Raw genomic sequence first — 22,443 nt, 5'->3', positions numbered from 1 at the left:
ACCTGACGCTTCTCCAGATGAAGTGGGGGTTTGTTCACCAAAGGGGCCCCACTGCTTATCATCGAGATGTCATGAGTTTAGCTCACGATACACCTATGGCAGGCATTTAGGTGTCAATAAGACTTATAACGGGATTTTGAGTCATTTTTTTGGCCTGCTAAAAAGGATGTTTCGAAGTTTTGCAAGTCATGCCATGTCTGTCAGATGGTAGGTAAACCAAATCAGAAGATACCATCTGCTCCTCTCCAAACCCATTCCAGCTTTTGAAGAACCGTTTAGTAGTATTAGTGGATTGTGAGGACCTTTGCCTAGGACCAGATCTGGAAACCAGTATTTACTTACCATTATGTGTACATCCACTCGTTTTCCTGAAGCCATACCTCTTAGGAATATAAAGGCAAAGAGCATAGTTAAGGCCCTAACCAAGTTTTTCAGTTTTGTAGGAGCACCCAAGGCAATTCAGTCGGATCAAGGCTCAAATTTTATGTCGGATTTGTTCCAGCAAGTCATGCATGATTTGGGTATAAGGCAATATAATAATCTTATCATCCGAGTCTCAGGGAGCGCTAAACTTTTCATCAAACCTTAAAAACAATGCTAAGACCTATTGTTACCAGTATGAAAAAGACTGGGACAAAGGGGGTTCACTTGGCTATTTGCTGCACAGAAGAGCCAGGAGTTTTGGGGTTAGTCCTTTTGGATTGGTGTTCGGTCATACAGTTAGAGGTCCTTTGAAATTGCTGAAGGAAAAGTGGCTGACTGAAACTGTGATTTTAATTTTTTAGTTATGTGTCTGATTTAAAAGAAAAACTTTACAATGCTTGTAAATTAGCACAAGAAAATTTGAAGAGTTCTCAGTTAAAAATGAAAATGTGGTATACAAAGATGCTAGAAATAGGGTGTTTAAGCCAGGTGATAAGGTTCTTTATTTTTACCTATTCCTGGTCATCCTTTACAGGCCAATTTTATGGCCCTTATGAAATTGAAAGCAAGATTAGTGATGTAAACTATGTAGTTAAGACACCAGGTCGACGTAAAGAAAAACGGGTTTGTCACATTAACATTTTAAAAAGATTTTTTGAAAGGTGTACGAAATTCTGTAAAACCAGTTTCCACTTTAGCCAATGCTAAGACTTTTCAAAATTGTATTGAAAGTGATACGAGTGTAGAAATAATAGAAAGATTGTAATCAGAGTGTCCGCTTAAAAAACTAGAAATTTTGGCTGATTTTGATGCCAAACTTGGACATTTAAACTTTCATCAAAAAGAACAAGTTAAAAACTTGATGAATGAGTATCATAAATTTTTTCGGATGTTCCAAAAAAACTAATGCAGCTTGTCATGATGTCATAGTGATGACGTTCGCCTATCAAACAAATGTACCTTTGAATCCAATAAAATTCAGTCCTAAGAAGGGAAGTGCAGTACATGTTGGACAATGACATTGTTGAACCTGAAAAAGTATTGGAGCTCACCGTGTATTCTTGTACCAAAACAGGACGGTTCGTACCGATTATTACACTTTAAAAAGGTGAATTCTGTTACCAAAACTGATTCATATCCAATACCTAGAATCGATGACTGTATTGACAACATTGGAAACGCGAAATTTGTCAGTAAATTTGACCTGTTGAAAGGCTACTGGCAAGTGCCGTTAACAGAAAGAGCAAAAGAAATATCTGCTTTTGCTACACTAGATGGACTTTACCAGTATAAAGTAATGCCTTTTGGATAAAAACCACCGGGTACATTCCAAAGGATATTCACTCCCTTCTTCAAGACCTTGAGGGATGGGGGCCTACATTGATGATGTCGACAAAATAGCAACACATGGGACAAACACTGAATCATGGTGCTTTATTTGACATTTTAGCTAAAGCAAACTTAACTGTGAATCTTGAGAAGAGCGAATTTTGTCATGCTTATGTAGAGTATTTAGGTCATAAAGTAGGTCAAGGTTATGTTACACCCATAATGGCTAAAGTGGAAGCTATTTCAAAGTTCCCGATTCCCACAAACAAGAAAGAATTAATGAGGTTTTTGGGCATGGCTGGGTTTTACAGAAAATTTTGTCCAAATTTTTCCTCAGTAGTTAGTCCACTTACAAAAATTTTTCAAAAGAGGGTTAACTTTGAAAGGACAAAGGACGGGAAAAAACCTTTCATAAAAACAAATCTATCCTGATGAGAACCCAGTTCTGTCAACTCCAGATTTTTCTAAGCAATTTAAGCTTACTGTTGACGCTAGTGATGTTGGAATGGGGGGGCCTTTTTTCAAGAAAAAGTGATAATGTAGATAGAGTTGTTTCTTATTTTTAAAAGAAACATAAAAAATGTCAACAAAAATAATACACCAATGAAAAGGAAAGCCATTCGTTTTTGTTATCCTTACAGCATTTTGATGTTTATTTGAATGTTACTTTGCATCCAATTCTTGTGTATACTATACAACCCCCTGACATTTTTTCATAAATTGTCAAACAAGAATCAAAATGACTAGATGGAGTTTGTTCTTACAAGAATACAACATAACAATTAAGCATATCAAAGGCAAAGATAATGTTATTGCAGATGCCTTGTCCAGAGTATCATGAACAAATTAATTTTGTATTAATGTAAATGTTTTACAATTTAAGTTTTTCATTGACATTCAAACTGTTTAAGGGGGGAGGTGTTGTGAGATGTGTATTGTTTCATTATGTATATAATTAGTAACATTAAGTTTTTTGAACTTCCAAGTGGTCAATATGTTGGGCATTTTATCTAGAACATTCTTAAATTTTGTGTATTCCAATTGTTCCCGTAATATAATATTTTAACAATTTCTAAATATTCTAGATTTATGAAATGTATAAATACCCTGTCAATTCAATGCATACAATAATTGTGAAACTTTGTCGTATAAGCACTATTTAGATATAACTGGGATATTTTTCATTGGGGGATTTTTTGCAGCAACGGACACTCTGATGTATGTACCTTAGATTCTTGCTAAGTGTGTACTTTATGTTTATATCTTTTTTATATTACTGTAAATAAATTATTGTTAAGTTTTTAAATTTTGTTATTGATCTTTGCTGGGATTTGGGTAATTCTGACCCATAACAATATATATATATATATATATATATATATATATATATATATATATATATATATATATATATATATATATATATATATATATTATGCACTAAAAATGACCAACACACAACAAAAAAATTGTCAAATTTTGGGAGCCCTGTCCTTCCCTCAGGACAAAAAAAAAGTTACAAAGTCATAAGAACAAAGGGAAAAGAGAAACAAAAACAACTAGCACTACTACTAAACACTAGATATTTACATAATTAATTACATGTTTAATTGGAAATTTTTAAGAACACTAATAAAGAAAGAAATCCGGACCGCTATGAAATGCGTCGGTCTATCGGGGATACTGGGGTGAAGTGCGATTTACATAATTGAACGAATTAATTATGCTAATTAATAACGACAATCAGTAAATCGTACATTGTTTCATTCTCAAAATGGCATAACTTTACTTAATAAAGAATAATCAAAGAAAAATAATATAGCAGGGATATTTAAACATATGAATTATGATCAATTATAAATTTTGAAATATTTAGGGACTTATTACCGGGAAAAAAATAATTAACAAACACGTAAACAATAGATAATTATGTGGGTTGTTCGAGAGTTGGTAACGCAAATTAATTCTAGAGTTTACACTAAATTGAGAGAATATCTTGTTTAGTATCATCAGGGATTTGGTCTAGTTTACGTTCATTCTGGTGAAGTCATTCAGTTTGTTAATACCATTAGGGCGGAATGACTTCAATCTGTGCATCCAGAACTTTTCTTTGCTTTTTCTCTGAGCATCTGTCTATCTTGGGTTATGGTCAATCACCACTTCTGTCATGTCCTCCCATTTGTAACCCTCAAGGTTGAAATGTTCCCCAACGGGTTCATTGAGTTTTTTTGGTCCTAATGGTCTGGTTATTGACTCTCCTGGGCTCCTGTTTCACCAATATACTGTTTGGAGCAAATTTTGCAACTGATGAGATAAATGCAGTTGTCTTACAGGACAAATTCCCTAGTATTTTGTAGCTGCGGCCTGTAACAGGGCTGTTAAAACTGTCTGTGTAAGTGCTGTGCTTACAAAGAAGACATCTTCTAAAGCCCCCGTTAGATAATGGGTTGTCCAGTCTGGTTCTTACTACCATGTCCTTTAGGTTCCTTGGGCGTCTGTATGCAGCCAATGGGGGGGTTCCTAAAGACCTCTGCCATTCGTTTGTTTGAATGGAGAATTGGTAGGTTCTTTTGAAGGATACCGCTAAGGTTCTTAAGGACCGGGATGGTATGTGGTTACCAGAGGGACCCTGCCGCTATTGTCTTTCTCCTTGTAGCGTAATAGGTTTTGCCTGTCAAGTCCCGCCATCTCAACAATAGCTGTTTGTACGGTGCGGGCATTGTAGCCTCTTTTGCATAAGTTGGACTTAAGATGACCACTTTGCTCCTGATATAAGGCAGGGGACGAACAGATGCGTCGAATTCTGGTGGCTAGACCCTTAGGCACTCCCTTAAAAGTGTGTGGGGGATGACAGCTAGAGGGCATAAGATATAGGTGGGAGTCTGTGGGTTTGGTGTGGAGACTAAATTCGATTTCACCATCAGATCAGGGTAGATGTAGTATCTAGGAATACGTTTTCCGAATTACATACGTCTACTGTAAATTTGATCGACGAATGAAAGGTGTTGGCAAACGTAATGAATGCCTCGAGGCTCTCGCGACATTCCACCCACTTCATCTCTATATAGTCAATGAAACGCAACCAGCTCTGGGGCCTAAATGGTGCCTTGAAGTAACAAGTTGCGTTCCAGTCTACCCATGAAGACATTGGCATAAGAAGGTGCATTTTCGTACCCATAGCAGTGCCATTAACCAGCAGGTAATGTTCTCCATTAAACATGAAGTTGTTGAACTTGAGAACATGCTCAAGGAGCTTAGCAAGGGACTCTGTAGAAGGAATTTGTATGGATCTACTATCCAGACTTCTCTACAGGCTTCGATACCCTCATCGTGCGGAATATTGGTGTACAAAGATGTGACGTCCATAGTCACGAGGAGGGTATGATCTGGGAGGCCGAGTAGAGGGCGTCTTGTTAATGTAGTCCATGGTGTCCTTGAGATAGGATGGCAAATTCTCTACGTGTGGACGGAGATGTAAATCAATGAATTCAGAAATTTTCTCCGTGGGGTGTCCAATTGCGCTGACTATTGGGCAACCTGGCATGCCTTCTTTGTGTATTTTAGGAAGCAGATAGAATTGTCCTGATCTACAGTCAATAGGATTTAAGTTCTCTTAGACGTTGATACCAATCTCATTTTTCTCAAACATATCGTCAAGAGTTTTGGTAATGGCGGTGGAGAATTCTTGAGTAGGGTCAGAGTCCAGTTTCTTATATATATATATATATATATATATATATATATATATATATATATATATATATATATATATATATATATATATATATATATATATATTTATATATATATATATATATATATAGAAAGCACAAAGAAATTCACTTTTATAAGGATACTCACTTCCGCCCCAGCCCGGGGAACTTCCAACCTCCGGAATCTGTCTTTCCTAGCAGTGCAGGAACAGCGCGTTAGACCGCTCGGCTATCTGGGCAAGTTAAAAAACTTGCTTTCGATGCCAATGAAGTCTCACAACGCTGCCCTACACTACACGGTCATTGAGAATAGAAGTGAGATACAGTTATTTGGATATTAGTTTTTAGAGGATCGTTACCAATACATGTTGTGATTAAATTAATTTTATTTATAAAGCACAATTTACGACAACTCTAAAACTAATATAACTGCCCTATGTATGAAGAAATATTAATATAGAAAGCACAAAGAAATTCACTTTTATAAGGATACTCACTTCACCCCAGCCCGGGGTTGAACTCACGACCTACGGAATCTGTCTCCTAGCAGTGCAGGAACAAGCACATTGTCGACCGCTCGGCTATCTAGGCAAGTTAAAAAACTTGCTTTCGATGCCGAATTAAAGTATCACAACGCTGCCCTACACTACACGGTAATTGAGGAATAGAAGTGAGATACAGTTATTTGGACATTCATTTTTCAAGGATCGTTACCAATAAATGTTGTGATTAAATTAATTTTATTTATAAAGCACAATATTATTTACAACAACTCATAAACTAATATAACTGCCCTATGTGAAGAAATATTAATATAGAAAGCACAAACAAATTCACTTTTATAAGGATACTCACTTCCGCCCCATATATATATAAACACCTAACGCAGATGATGAAGATACATTAAGATATATTACTGTATAAGTAAGGAAAGTTGACGATAGAAAAGTTAAAGTCATCACGTTTATCATAGAGCTCATAGTGAGAGAAAACAGAGAGAAATGCAAATTCAGGAATAACTATCTTCTAATTTAATATTTGCTACCGTTAATGCTGATTTAACGGTCGCGAAACTTAGTTTTACCGGCGACTACGGAAACCTGGCTGAAGAATCTGCTTTGCAACCGGAATGGATTCACAAATGTTCCAGACTTTTTATTTATATGTAAATATAGTGAATTTATCCATATAGTGTAATAAGAAAGGTACAATTTGAAATGTTCTATCTATATAATAATACACAGACATTACATTCCTAAAAATTGCTATGAACACGCCTCTCTCTCTTTTTTTCGGTGTATCAAAAATTAATAAAACTTTGTCATTTATACGATAACACCATAATATTTTCTATGTCACCTATGTTTCTTGCAAAATTTGTTAACCCTTGAAGTAAATTAAATTAAAATCCATAAATATTTCCGGGTTACTCAGAAACATATAAATTCAAAGAAATAATAAATACACAATAGTTAGATCGTTTGAAGCAAATAAAGGAGGAAATGTCTGGAACTCGGTTCACTGACCAGATAGCTTCAAAATGTACACTTGCTCTGTTCTTGTTCATCAATGAATTTAAAGGTATGCATTTTCTATTTTTTGGACCAGCTGAAAAAACAATTTCGAACTTGATTTTTTTGACACATCCATATTCTGTTATATAACATAAATACATGTATGTCGAGTAGTTTAAATGGAGATTTAGCAAGCAACATTTTGTAAAAGGGGCCAACTAGGATTTATATTGTATATACTTCAGAGTTAAATAAATCGTATTTACGGTTTAAAAGCAACTATTTTCACAAACTTAGTAAAATTAAAATAAAATGAAGATATCAAATGTCGAAAATTTTAATTACAATTTTATATTACTGGATTTTAAAAAATGGTAGGTTGATTGACGTCGAAATAGTTTGTTTTTGACTTTATGATAAACTGAAAAAATATTAAATATATTAAGTAATTGAAATTTAAAACATAGAAATTTGAGAATCTCTTAATCATTTTTGAAAATTATTTTGTGTAGAAATTCTTTGTATCTGTCATATTTGAAGTACTAAGTAGTAATTTTGACATTTTGAGATGCCTGGCCTCTCTGGAAACAAGACGGCACAATTTTGTGTTTCTTAAACATAATGTACAATAAAGCATTATTTATCATATAATTTTTTAATTAAAAGCAAATAGTGAAAATGTTATAAGAAATAGCAAGTCCATTGCAGTATTTGTATAATTTGCTTTAAATTGCAAAATATTGGCACTTTCTTATATCATCATATGGTTAATGTATCTTATTTTGAGACGGTCTCTTAAAATTGCCGAAGTAGTTTTTCCTGTAACTTGGCATGTGGACCGAAGTCAATGTATAAAACTAAAGAGTTTCTCTATTGTAGTTTTATCACCATAAAAGAAAACCAGTCGCCTCCCTAAAGTGGGGTTTTTAGTCAGTGCCTCTTGTAAAATTTTTAGATAAAAATTATTTATCTATTGATAAATTCGACACAGCACGTGAATTTCAGGGGTATGTTCTTTTGTTGGATATAAAGTCTCACAAAGCAGTGTTCCTTTGGCCTATAATGGAGCTCACAGTCCCATTGATGATGACAACAGAATTGTGCCGTGACGAATAAGGACATTGGAGAGTATTGGAGGATACAGTTTAACCAGTCCCTGACTATTGCCGGTGTCTATCTTCGGTTAAATGGAGGCAAGTAAATATTTATCTGAACATATTACATTGTAATTTCTTATTTATAATTTATCAATAATTATTGTTAGGTTTCAAATCCCTTTAGGTAGATACACTATAGAAGTTCAAAATGCTTCGGATACTTCCATTCGACAAGACTGTGGTCATATACAATTGCCCTTTGAATTTTCCACACTAAATATCATTGTCGCATGTAAACCTGACCTACACGGAGATGTAATTATCGTTAAGAAGACAAGTTTTGGAATTTTGAAACTGTGTGACTTTAATCTTAAGGGTATGAATATCTTAACTGTATCATTCAATTTAGAATGTGAATTTCGATTAGAGACACATTTTGGAAAAGATGACTGTTTTTTTTTTGTTTTTTTTTTTTTATAAAATCGAAGTAATTGAAAAATACGTTTTATATGCTTTGTTTAATAATTATTTTTTGTGATGTTTTCTGCAATTTCTTGCAGTATGTGAGTCTAACAACCTTGGTATTCCCTGTACAAAGTGTACTCCATCAAGCAGCTGTAAATCTTGTGATGGATTACATTACGGGGTCTGGTGTGAACAACAGTGTTCTTCCGGATGTGTACCTGGATCATGTGATGAGCTGACAGGAGAGTGTTGAGATGTAAAGATGGGTTCCATGGAAAGCAATGCCAATTTTCTAGTAAATGACAGTGTAAAGTATAAATTGGATTAGCTTTTAAAAGAAGCATTTCAATCACTAATTTGAATCTAGGAACAGGAAAGGTAGGGAATAGTTTGGTAAAATCCCCTCTACCTAACCTATGTCCAGCTGTATTTTATGAGTTTTTAATATCAGAAATTCAAGTTAAACTTTTTAAAAAGAGAATTATTATTTCCTTATCAATCTCATATAAATTTCCGTTCTCGTGCAAAACCTTTGTAAGACTAGGGATAATTATTATCTCCAATGAAGGATATGGAGATAACGGTACGGTATTCAATATCAATTCCATAAAACCATACAAAATAGGAGTAGAGTAAACACGGACCTCTAAAACTTCAGAGGTGGGATCAGGTGTCATGAAGGGGTGAGCATCCCCTGCTGACTGGTCACACCCGCCGTGTGCTCCTTGTCATGATTGGGAAATAACGGGAAAATCCGTTGTCAATTCAGGGTATAAATAATGAACTAGCAATAAGTATGAAAAACGTCAGTAAACTTTTGACTCAATTATAAATTGTACTTGCAAAGAAGGTCATTGTATCGACAGTAGAACTTAAAAACAATTACTATAAACGAGACTGTTGAAATTCTTGTTTCATCAACTTGTTTGTGAATAATTTCCCTCTTTTTAGAAATTGTTCATACGTAGAGCATGCTTTTGCGTATCGAATCAAATGAGATATATAAACTCCGCATGCAGGTGATGAGGGTATATTGCTGCATAAGTAGGGTAAAGTAAAAGTAAAAGTACTAATAATTACGTTTATCATAGAACTGGGTTGTTAGACTATAATTAATGTTTTTTTCAAGTAAAATATTCAAGTATGAAACAGATGTGTCAGACTCTGTGATATCTTTTATCTCAAGCTCACCAGGATACATCGAAGAATCGACATGTAATATAATATGGTTTTAATTCGAGAAGCTCAACACAAACAGAAATAAAATCGACACGTTTAAGAAAGTGGATTTGCTCTTATATTTAAATTCATTTTTGTCTCATGTTTCAGAAAATTGTACATGTAGAAATTGTTCCTCAGCATGTACCGAATGTAACATTTTGAATAAAAAATGTACCGATGTAAAAAGTCCAGATATGGTCAATTTTGCCAGTATGTTTGTCATGTTGATTGCGAAAGCTGTGAAATAAACAATGGCACATGTCTTAAGTGTAATGTCGGCCATTCTGGAGAAAATTGCTCAGGTAAAATACCATGAGTTGTGTTTAAGTTCTTATGTGTATAATGTATATTTTGTTCATTCCGATTTTATACCCTCTTCTTCTTATGGAGAAAAATTACCTTTCTACAGTTCAGACACAAGTGAGAAAGAATGTAAGAAGCATAGTTTTCTTGGTGCTGTTTACAAGTGGATTTGTTATACTGTTGATAACCCCTTTCTTTCTTTACAGGTAAATTGATAAAAAAAATGATTTGAGAAATAAGAATTGAATATGAATCTTGTCTCCGTTTCAAACACGTTATAAAACTTAATATTGTTTCTTGGTAGGTTTTGTTGTAAGGCCTGTATGAGGATTCACTGTAATAAGAAAGAAAGGTATTTAATCCTTTGTTTAAAAAAAAATTGCATTGAAAAATATAAATCAATATTTTAAAATATTATTTCTTATGTCAATCTCATTTATTATCATTTGTCTTTGAGAGAAAAAGGAGTAAAACATTTTGTCTTCATTTCTTATTCATCCGTTAGGATACGTCGTTGTGCTTTCCATCAATAGATCTGGGTTATTTTCTTACATGGAAGTGAATATAAATTACTAAAAATTGTTAAAAATACACGTCATGTACAAGTAAAGCAATCAGTAAATTGTCTTTTCACACACATACACACACCCTCACACACCCTCCCTCACACACACACACACACACACACACCCTCACATGCAATGCTACGTGTATCTTATATAACTGTCACATATGAAAATTTTCTCAATATAATATAGCAATCAGCATTTTAGATAAATAATAAAGAATTGATGAATTCATGACAAAGAGAAAGCAATACTAATAATATTTTTGTATTCATTTTTGAAAGACAGCCATATGTCAGAAAATGGAAGAACTCGAGGACACAAGCTGATAGAAATCGTGAACTACCAGAATGCAGTGTATAGAGTTATTGTTTCCTTTATAATGTGAATATCATCTTTGATATATTTATATAAATGGCAACACTTCTTTTCTAAGATTATTGTTTTGAACATATATTTTTGCATAATATTTTTCATATTTATAAAATTCTAAACATATGGGTTGTGTGAATAGTGAGCAAATGTCTATAAAAATATTTTTCTAACATAAATTTTTATTATCATTCAAAACGTCAAATATATTTACTTTAAATAATATTTGTGAATCATTTTAGTTAAAAACTAATTGTTAGTCCATTATATTATTTATACACTGAAGTGACGACGGATGACAAAGAGCACACGACAGGCGTGACCAGTCGGCAGGGGATGCTCACTCCTCAATGGCATCTGATCCCACCTCTGATGTTTTGGAGGTCCGTGTTTGCTCTGCTCCGAGTTTGTAGTGTTGTATGGACTTTTGATCTTGAATACTGTTCGTTATCTCCATTATGTTTCATATTGAAGTCGTCATTTTGAAAGTTCTTTGGTCGATACAATGACCTTGTCAGCAAATACAATGTATCACTAAGAAAATTGCTTTCTTACGCTTTTTGACGCTTTCACTGAAAGTGGGGGAAATTAATTTCGTTCGGTTCGTTAAGCTGTCCGTGTGTAACACTTTTGTATTCGTGCCATTTCTCGAGAAATTTGTGAGCTTAAATTTTTACAATGGAATTTTACACAAATTCGTTTGGCCTAAGCAAGATCCATACTGATTTTGAGGGTAAAAGGTCATGGTCATAAATTCATTATAAAGACGAATGATTGTATATACTTAACAAAACCTCTAAGTGTTCACTCTAATAAACGATTTATTTAAAAACTACATGATTGAATGGTATAATATTTTGAAATTATTATAACCAATCAATATTCTCAACAATTGTCGAAAGAAAATAAGTGATCAACGATAAAAACCAATGTACCGTGATAAAGCTTAAAAGCAGTAAATCTGTTTTTTGCTGCACGTGTTTTGTCTGATAAGCATCTTTTTGAGACCATTATCAATTTTCAAAAAACTAGTTTAGCTAAAAAACACAAAACATTGGCATAATAACCATTTAGAAAGGTAGGAGATCCGTTGGAACGTTGATATTTGTTTCATCCTTGCACCACATTTTACTCAGTCTTATTTTAGTGTTTATTTGTCCTTGATATTACTTTTAAAAATTAACAACCAGTATAAAAACACACTTAAACACATGTTTCTAGAGTTTGTACGTCATTTTAATCGCCATCTATCAAAGATTTGAAATAAACTGGATCTCTGTCTGAGACAAAGGTTTCGAGTCAAAAACTAATTAAAAGATTTTACATTGTCCAGAAACAATTTTAGAAACATTAAAACTAACAACTTCAACGGTAAGAAAATTATAAGTAATTGGTGCTCATGGCAGTCTAATATCACCAAAAAGTCTGAATCATCCTTAAATCGGTGCAAATACAAGCTAAATGTCCTAGGATATTGACCAAAAGACATCTGTGTGATGATGTATTGCTAAATCCCCGTATCTGAATCCCATTGAGCACATTTGGGATATTTATAATGAATGTCAAAGCCCCCTCACCTCCCACACATTTTCAACGGTTAAGAAAGATCCAAGCAGTAGATATTACAACCGATGAGTCAATCTCCTATTCACGGGTACATGGTATCTATGAGAAAAGGATGTCTTGTAGTAATTGGAGCCAGTGCTGGTCTTACTTCATAGAGATTAATTCATGTAAATTTTCATTTTGAGGGTACGTCATGTCCTTGACACTTTGCTTAAAATTATGTCCGCCTACATGAAATTTACGCAACATCGAACTGAAATATGTATCATTAACCACAAATAAAAGGAATTATTTATTCCATGTATTTGTTCTTTAAAACTTAAAATTGTTAAGTGAACACTTAGAAGTTTGGTTCAGTGTATTATTTAACGTCCCTTTCAAGAATTTTTCACTCATATGGAGACGCCACCACATGCCAATGTAGAGCTGAAATATTAAGTTTTGTTCTATACTCGGCACTCAGAGCCATTGAGCAGGGAGGGATCTTTTTGGTTTCAGCACCTAATGCGACATGGGACCTCGGTTTATACGGTCTCTTCCGAAAGACCGGTCTCACGGTGGGATTTGAACCCACGACGTAAAGATCAAGTCCTTACTTGGCGTCTCTAGACCAGACGCTCTATCCTCAGCGCCACGCGGGCGACTTATAAAGACGAAGGAATTTACCCAATTTAAAGACGAAGGAATTTTTCTCAAATTTGGTTTTATAGGTGTTTTAAAAAAGATCTAGAACATCAACTTGTAATTAGCAACCTTCCTCTGTTTGAAAGTTGATTGTACGTCTGGTTGTAGGACGAACTTTGTAAGTCTGCATTAATATCAGAGGTGGAATCATGTGCCATGAAGACGCCGTTCGGTCACACCCGCCGTGTGCTCATTGTCATGATCGGGAAATAATGGAAAAATTCAGTGTGTATATAATCGCGTCACAATAAGTATAAAAAACGTCATTTGACTCAATGATAAATTGTATTTGCTGACAACGTCATTGTATCGACCATAAAACTTACAAAATGAATACTTTAAAAGATATTCCTGTTTCAGCAACTATTTTGTCAATAACTTGCGCCGAATCCATTTTGTTGATGTTTTTATAAACTTGTATCGTAGAGGTCGATGACGTCATAATATGACGTCATAATGTGAACTGGCTATCGCATGTCGTGGGCACCAAGAATGTATTAGAAAACAAGTCTTAAGTACAGGTCCACGTAAGAATCAGGCAGGGGGTGATACACGAGGTTCTCAGAAATTAATGATTTTTCACTCACATATTTTTCTCGGAGTATAAGCCATGTATGCGGAAGGAAAAATAATTTGGGTCATTGTTACTATGGAAACCTGGACAAAGAAATTTCCTTAGCAACAGGCCAATTTTTCTTTATATATTTACGAAATTTCACCCATTTTGAAGCCTTTGTACAAAAAAATTTAAAAAGTGATTCTTTTCTTCCTTAGTTTCACAAGAAAGATACACTCATGAAGTGCTATGACAACGTAATAAAAAGAAATTACATTCTCTAATATATCTACTATAGATACAGCTAAAGACACATGTTTCCCGTTTTTTGCTGATTCAGCATTTTGCTTGATTTTTAGCAAAAATCAAGTCAATATTATTCGTTTCACTACCTTAGTACAAATGTTTAATCTATTTCCTGTAAAACTACAGGAAAGGCTTTCTTAGAATTTAAAATAAAAAGTTTTGCAAATTTGAAATTTACTACCTGTTGCTAGGCAACAAAAATGGATGGTTTGATAAATTGAAAATGGTGAAAGTCTAAAGCATTGGTAAAAAAATCATATAAATTGTAATCACTGAGTACCAAAATCAATTAAAAAAAATAAAATATAAAATAGTCTTCCTTGTGTACCTATGACTATTTTACAATAAGCTATCTCCATGGCAACAGTAAATTTTCCTTAGCAACGAGGTATTGTAAGTTATTTTTAATACATAATTATCGATGTTTTTAAAAGATCATTTGATTCTTATTCCTATTTCTCGGGATTAGCATTGTCAAACCAGGTTTTAAAATTATTTTAAGTTAGTATATCCATAGCAACAGAAGTTTTCTACATAGCAACAAATACCTTTAAATAGAATCAGTATATATCAATTTCTCAACATAAAGCTGTGTCTTTTTGGATGTTAACTAGTTAACTTGTTAAAAAAAAACAAACCATTCTACAATACACTTATTGAAATGAAAAATCAATTACTTTACTTATGTCTGTAGTATTTATTTTTTTTATCACTCTCAAATAGTTAATCATTGACCTACTTTTCATGCTAGTAACTGCAAGTCACTGAGACTCTTGAGCCGTCAAAATTTTGCCAATTCCTGAAATTTTTGTATCATTACCAATATCTGCAACAAAACTGAGCAGTCTTATTTCTACAAGTTTAAATAATATAGCAATCTGGTTATAAAAAAGATATATATAATTTTGATGAGGAATACCCCTGTACTTTTGACGATGCAGACCTGGTGAGGTATTGATTGACCGAGGCTAAAAGCTAATACGTTTTGGACAAAGTCTGTATAATATGGGCACAAGTAAGCAAAATTCGAAAGTAAATCTAATTTTTTTTCCAATTGTAATCATTAAATACCAATCAAATTTTAAAAGCATAGAATACACAATTATTTTTTTCCTGTTAACTAATAATATTGAAATTTTTTTCATTACCATGGCAACCGAAAATTTTCCTAAACAAGATGTCAAAAAAGGTCACATATTGCACTTAAGAAATAAAACTTTAAAAATATGTATATTTTATTTTTGCAACTGAAACTGAATTTGCACAGTCTAACTGGTTATTTTACTTTTTTAAAGTGTAACAAATATCTAAATATCCCAACAACAAAAAAAAAAAAAACCAAAAAAAAAAAAAAAAAACCAAAAAAAAAAAAAAACAAGAGGCCCATGAGCCATATCGCTCAACTGAGCACTGTGCCTAGTATAAAACCAGAAATTAGTTTATCTTTAAAAAATTGAAGAATTTACTAGTGAGTATACAATTAGTAGCTTAAGTACCATTTCCTCTAAAATACACTTAAAAAATATTCAGCCTTACAAACAGAGACAATGTTGTTACCTGCTTTGTCTGCAAGGACAATGACATATGAAAGTGATATCTATTTAATTATTTTTTTCACTTCCGAGTTACTGAACTCAGAAGGATAGTTGGTTTTTATTTTGCCCCTCAATTGCTTAATGCGAGATGTTAAACATGTTTGCGTTACTTTAATATGGATGTGATATGGTCTACATATCCTTCAATTAAAGGTACTAACGATATCCTTCAGTCAATAGACAATAACTGTGTCACTGTTCTTGTGTTGCTTGACCTATCAGCAGCATTTGATACGATAGATCATACCACACTACTGAGCCGTTTGGAAAACCTATACGGAATCAAAGATAACGCCCTTTCCTGGATTTCAGCACACCTTAATGGTAGACAACAAACTGTTTGTGTTGAAGGAGAGCTATCTGATCCAGTTACTATGAATTTTGGTGTTCCACAGGGATCCGTATTGGGGCCGAAATACTTTACAATGTATACCAAGCCAGTAGGTGCTATTTGTGGTAAACATGGTCTAATGCATCACTTTTATGCTGATGATTCACAACTGTACATTTCGTTTAAACCCATAGACATTGTGTTAAAACATCTGAAGCAATAAACCGCGTAGAGTCCTGTCTAACGGAAATCATTATGTGGATGAATGGAAACATGCTAAAACTGAACGCTGAGAAAACAGAAGTGATGTTGTTTTCTTCCAAAAATAATCTCAAACATGTCGAAAATATGACTATAACGGTTGGTAAGACATCTATTTTAGCATCAAATGACTGCATCAGAAATCTTGGTGCTCACTTCACACCACAAATGGGCATGGAGAAACACGTCAACACTGTTTGTAGATCTGCCTACCACCAGCTGAGAAACATCGGACGCATACGGAAATACCTTACAACCGATGCCACAAAAACATTAGTTAATTGTCTAGTAACATCAAAGCTTGACTATTGTAATTCGCTGCTCTTCGGTATTCCAAAATTGACAGTGAATAAACTACAACGAGCTCAGAACACAGCTGCCAGAATCATCACAAAAACTCCTCGTCATGACCATATAACACCAGTGCTCAATGAACTTCATTGGCTACCAATATGTCAACGGATCGATTACAAGGTCCTACTGTACACTTACAAGGCTCTCCATGGACGGTGCCCACAGTACATTATAGACTTATTGTGTGTGTACCGACCATCTAGAGACCTTCGTTCTAGCAGTTCTTTAACACTTGTGACATTTGGAAACCGTAGGTTTAGCCACGCTGCACCAAGGTTATGGAACGCACTGCCAGACTCAGTTAGAAACGCCCAGACACTTAACGCTTTCAAAAGACAGCTTAAAACATACCTTTTCCGCTCCTATTATGTTGAGTAACTGGAGGTATTAACAATCATAAGACATTGGATATATTGAGTAGAAAATGTTGCTAAAATGTGATATTCTTTAAGTTTTTACTTTCTGCTATGTTGTTTTTTCATGTAAACTTCATAACCTAATTTCTTATCGTTCTTATAATTTTCCAATTTAAAGGAATATAATTTTTTTAATTACAAACTCATCTAAACTTGTATTAAGTAGTCTTAATCTTATTTTATGTTATATCTGTGCTTAATTAATTCCTATAGTCTTATTAGATTTTTATGACTGGTAATTTTAAATATATATATTTGTGTATGTTAGTCTTACTTAGAGTTATTGTTTTTAATTTTATCACTGTATTGTATTGCTATATCTTGTTTGTTGTAAAGCACTCTTGAACATGTCTATGAAAAAAGTGGTATATAAATCTGGTAAAATAAGGTCGTTTAAAGCAATCGCTAATTAAACGCATTTAATTGATTTCCGAAAAACACAGGGGGTAGGTCTTTTGACACTTTCCCCGATTGCCGCGAGTATAAAAGAGGGGCGCACGTGGCGTTTTTCTCCTCTCGCTCGATAGCTTTCCCAGCGTTTCTGCACTTTGATAATTGTTTTGAAGTACTTAAGCCTCCGAGAACGGTTCAGCAAAAATCGGAAATCATGCCATCCATTAGAGCCAGAAAGTCCCAAGCCAATGCTAAGTCCACCAAGGCAAGCAGGCGGACCAAGGGAGCCAGGCAGCAGCAGGGCAGAGGGGGGGAGACGAAACCTAACCGCTGTCCACCACGCTGACACCAGGGCAGACCCTGAGATCGAGCGGGTTGCGATTGGTACAAGTACCCAGACCTGGGAGGATATTCATGCCTCCACGGGAATGGCAGAGGAGCATGTGCCGCTCACTACTAACTATAAGGGTAGGCAATTAGTTTTTTCTACTTCGGAAGTTGCCCTGTCACCGGCAGTTAATTTCGGGGCGATGCCAAACATGGAGGTTTGCGCTGGGGACGATAATTATAGGTGCCCATGTTCCAATCATGTTCCAACCGCTTTAAAACAAAAAAAATTGGGCGGGGAACTATATAAACTTAGCCCTGCTTACAAAGGGAAGCGCTGAACTGCAGCAGTTCACTGCGGGTAGTAATTTTGTCTAAAATGATAGGGGGAACTCGAGGCTAAGCCCAAAGTTTTGAATCAAGATAACAATCATCGATAGATGGACTGATGTTTTTCTGTTATTTATGCACATATATATTCAAAGGCACCCAGTGAGGGCAGCTGAATTGGTTTAGTAATATGTGTTTGTCAATCGCGATGTAGCGAGGAAATTTCCGGGCATGGGATGGAGAAATTACGACGAGCAGTTTAGAGTTTGTCAAGCAATCTCTTACCGAAATTGGTAAGAATTAAATTTATGGCTACGCTTGATCGCTGTCCCACCCAGGACGGAATTTAGCCTCGCTGCACCGCATGCACCAAACCAAACTTTTGTCTGCTTCAGTTACAATAGAGGCTGCTGCATTACAGCCAGGGCCCTTGCATTACAGCCAATTGCAAGTATGCGCATTTAGGTTCTCTTTGTAAAGAAAAGCACCCAAAATCAAGTTATGCAAAAAATGATACTTTTCGTACCTCAAAAGCCTCAAACAGCACCGCTGCAACCAATAAAGGTCAAAACGTTTAAATTAACAAATTCCTCTATAAACACTGCAGTTTTAAAAAATTCTCTTACAAATTATTCGAATTTGGAAGTAGCAAAAGAACTTATAAATGGTGTTCAATTTGGTTTTCGATTGTATTACTGGGGTCCTCGAGAAAAAACAGAAGCCCCTAATTTGACCTCTTTTTTATAAACATGCAGATGTCGCTAGAGTCAATATCAAAAAAGAAATTGATAAAGGAAGGATGGCTGGCCCATTTAAATCACGACCTATGTCAAATTTGCGAGTTTCGCCACTGGGAGTAGTGCCCAAGAAAGCGGAGGGGGAATTCAGGGTAATTCATCACCTCTCATACCCTACCAATAACTCCGTCAACGATTTTACGATTATTGAAGGCATATTGAAGAAATCGAAAACCAACTTGAAAACCATGCAATCTCTTATAGGATATCTAAATTTTGCCTGCAGAGCAATTCCTCCAGGTCGCACTTTCTGCAGGCGGCTGTCGAATGCAACGCATGGTTTCTCTCAACCCTATCATCATTTAAGAGTAACAAAAGAGATAAAAGCGGTTTTACTTGTATGGCTGGAATTTTTTGACAAATTTAACGGCTTTGTGGTATTCCAAGAAATGTTTTGAGTAACTAACATAGATTTAGAATTTTTTTTTACAGATAGCTCGGCGCGTCGAGGAAATGGTTTGGGAATTTATTTTAGCGGTGCATGGACCTACGGTGTATGGCCAGAGTTTTGGTTCAATAAGGGCTATACTAAGGATATCACTGTGTTGGATTTTTTTCCCTTGCTTGTTTCAGTATTTTTATGGGGAGAAAAGCTGCGCAACAAAAAAGTTTTGTTAGATCCGATAATCAATCAGTGGTACATATTGTAAATTCGATGACATCAAAATCAGAATTAGTAATGATCATGTTGCGCAAAATCGTTTTAAAACGCTTGCAGTTGAACATTTCATTTAAAGCGCAGCACGTCTTGGGCGTTCAGAACTTATTGACGGACAGTTTGTTACGTTTACAATATCAGCGATTTCACAAGTTGTCTCCGGACGCAGACAGTCAGCCGACACCATTTTCAGGGGCACTTTGGGTTATTTTCAAGACGAAATCACTCGATTGTTAGATGCAAGCATTTCAGCAAACACCAGGGCTGTATACTTACAAGCCTTAAAGAATTTTAAAGATTTCAGAATATTGACAAAACTACCTGATAAATGACCAGTCCCTTCAAACCATATTCTGTTATATATAGCATATTATTCAGGCAAGGGCTCAGCAGCTTCAACAGTTTCATCCTATATTTCGGGTATTAGCTTTGTACATAAACTGAGACAATGGACCGATCCGGCAGATTTATTCATAGTTAGGAAATCTTTAGAAGGGTTGCGAAGATTAAATAGAACAAAAGACAAAAGAGCACCTATTTCGGAGGAGCTTCTCGCTAAAATCTGTGGCGTTCTAAATCAAGTGTGTTATTCGGAATATGAAACATTCTTGTTTAGATCAGTTTTTACCTTCGCCTTTTACGGCCTATTTAGGGGGCTTGGTGTAAAATGCGGAGGATGGAGTCTCCACAAAACTCCAAAATGGAGGGTCAGAGAGTGCAAGGGGTGGAGCCTCTTGTGTCAATTTTTATACATTTGCCCGTTTTATCTTTCAATCATTTTAGAAGCTGGATACAACTGGGTTGCTTGTAGAGCTCTCCATCAGTGATAAAAAGTGCCTGTCAGAATTAATTACTGAGTCTAGATACTGGTATGTCCCAAAAATTTTATTGCAGATAATTATGTCATGCATGCATAACACATCGCAGATCACTTTGTCTGCAAATTATCAACAATTAAAAGTATATTTCACATTGCTGTAAAAGCTGCAAAAGCTTCTGTATGTGTAAACCACAAAAAGAAGATACAATTAAATTACAACTGAAAATGAAATTTAGCACAAAAAAAGATAACATGACTTTCAATTATATCAACAACAAATGAGGGGACAATTTTTTGTCATCTTTCCCTAGAAGTTTAGGTAATCTAGCCCTTAGCAATTTTAACATTTGGCCCTTCAGATATTTGATACCTATACTAATAAAATCTGTCAAGACCTCATGGGTTACTGCGAGATAGCAGTGTGAATCAGACAGTTTCCATTGCACTTAGCATCTGTGATATCGCAAAACAAAATTTAAATCACAAGCACGGGCTGCATGCCCCTCATTTGTTTCTCATATCTGTAGGTCATTTCGATTCTCATTTTGTTGTCTCTTTATCATGATGCTTGTTTCTCATTCTTTTTAGAGCAAAAAAAAAAAAAAATAAAAAAAAAAATAAAATAAAATAAAAACAGTTAATGGCCAGAGTTCTCTAATAAAACAATCAGTTCATTTACTGAATCTATTATTTAATTATTTTTAATTTTTCTAAAATGGGATAATATTTCTGAGTGAATAATGACATCACGGCACATTTCCAACATCGGACAGTGTCTTCGACAGCAATCAGATTTCAGATGGTAATAGGTGTTTTGTAATGAGGCCGATATTCCTTGACACCTTTATATACATATCAGTCTATTTATATATATCTGTATATAATATCACCAAAAGATAATAATTTTGATGCTATTCTGTTTCAGTCAGTCTCTGTTATCGTTAAAAATTAAATAATCAGCAAAGCTGTTCCCCTCGTTGAAATGTGGTGTTCATTATTTTTTTTTTTTACTGTTTCCTGTTTCTTTGTTTCTCATTTAGTATTTTATGGACTTTATAAACAAATGTCATCAGATACTGTCAAATGGTCATCACAAAATCAGGTTGGATCGAGATATAACTGAGTTTCATTCACTCAACTTCAATGAAATTATTTTTTTTAATTGTTTGGGTAATGTAACACTCTAACACATTCTCACGGAGTATCAGAAAATGAGATGACAGATCTAATAAGCACGTGCTAAATTTACGACAAGCACTATGCTCCACCTCCTGCATCATCTAACACAAGAGGCTCCACCCCTTGCACTCTCTGACCCTCCATTTTGGAGTTTTGTGGAGACTCCATCCTCCGCATTTTACACCAAGCCCTATTTAGGGTAGGGGAATTAGCTTATACCTGGGAGAATTGTGCCCACGTACCCTTAACTATTAAGGATATAAAATTTTGTACGTCAATGAGCGTTACTTGCGCCTCTATTTCTGTACGATTCTCTAAAACTGATCAAACAGGAAAAGGTATCAATATTTTATTACCATCTATTCATCAAAGAAACATTTGCCCATTTAATAACTTGAAGAAATTTTTTGCAGTGAGACCACGTGTTGAGAGTTCATTATTCGTGCATAGCAATAAATCCCCGCTAACTAGATATCAGTTTAACGCAGTCTTGAGAAAAACCCTTTCGAAAATTAATCACCCAATTTCTGCTTACAAATCACATTCTTTTAGAATTGGAGGTGCAGCGTGTCCTGCCTTAAAAGCGGTATCACATGACAAAATCCAATTATTGGGACGCTGGAAATCAAGCGCATTCCTAAAGTATATCAGAATAGATATGATAAAAGCTTTGTGGATGAGTTGTATTTACCATATTATTTATTGCTTCCTTAGAGCACCTTGTATGGATTGTGGGATCTTCAATTGTTTACTAGGCATGTAGATAGGCGGCTACAAATCTGACTACTAACTTACGCTTGTAAAATTTAGGCGTTCAGGTAACCTGGATTGGCAAAAGGGGCATGGAATTGGGGGGGGGGGGAGCTC

This window comes from Saccostrea cucullata, unplaced genomic scaffold (assembly GCF_032062105.1).
Source record: "Saccostrea cucullata isolate Sc308-1 unplaced genomic scaffold, CSIRO_AGI_Scuc_v1 ctg2195, whole genome shotgun sequence".
Lineage (NCBI taxonomy): Eukaryota > Metazoa > Mollusca > Bivalvia > Ostreida > Ostreidae > Saccostrea > Saccostrea cuccullata.
The sequence above is the reverse complement of the archived record's forward strand: the minus strand, read 5'-3'. Positions refer to the sequence as shown.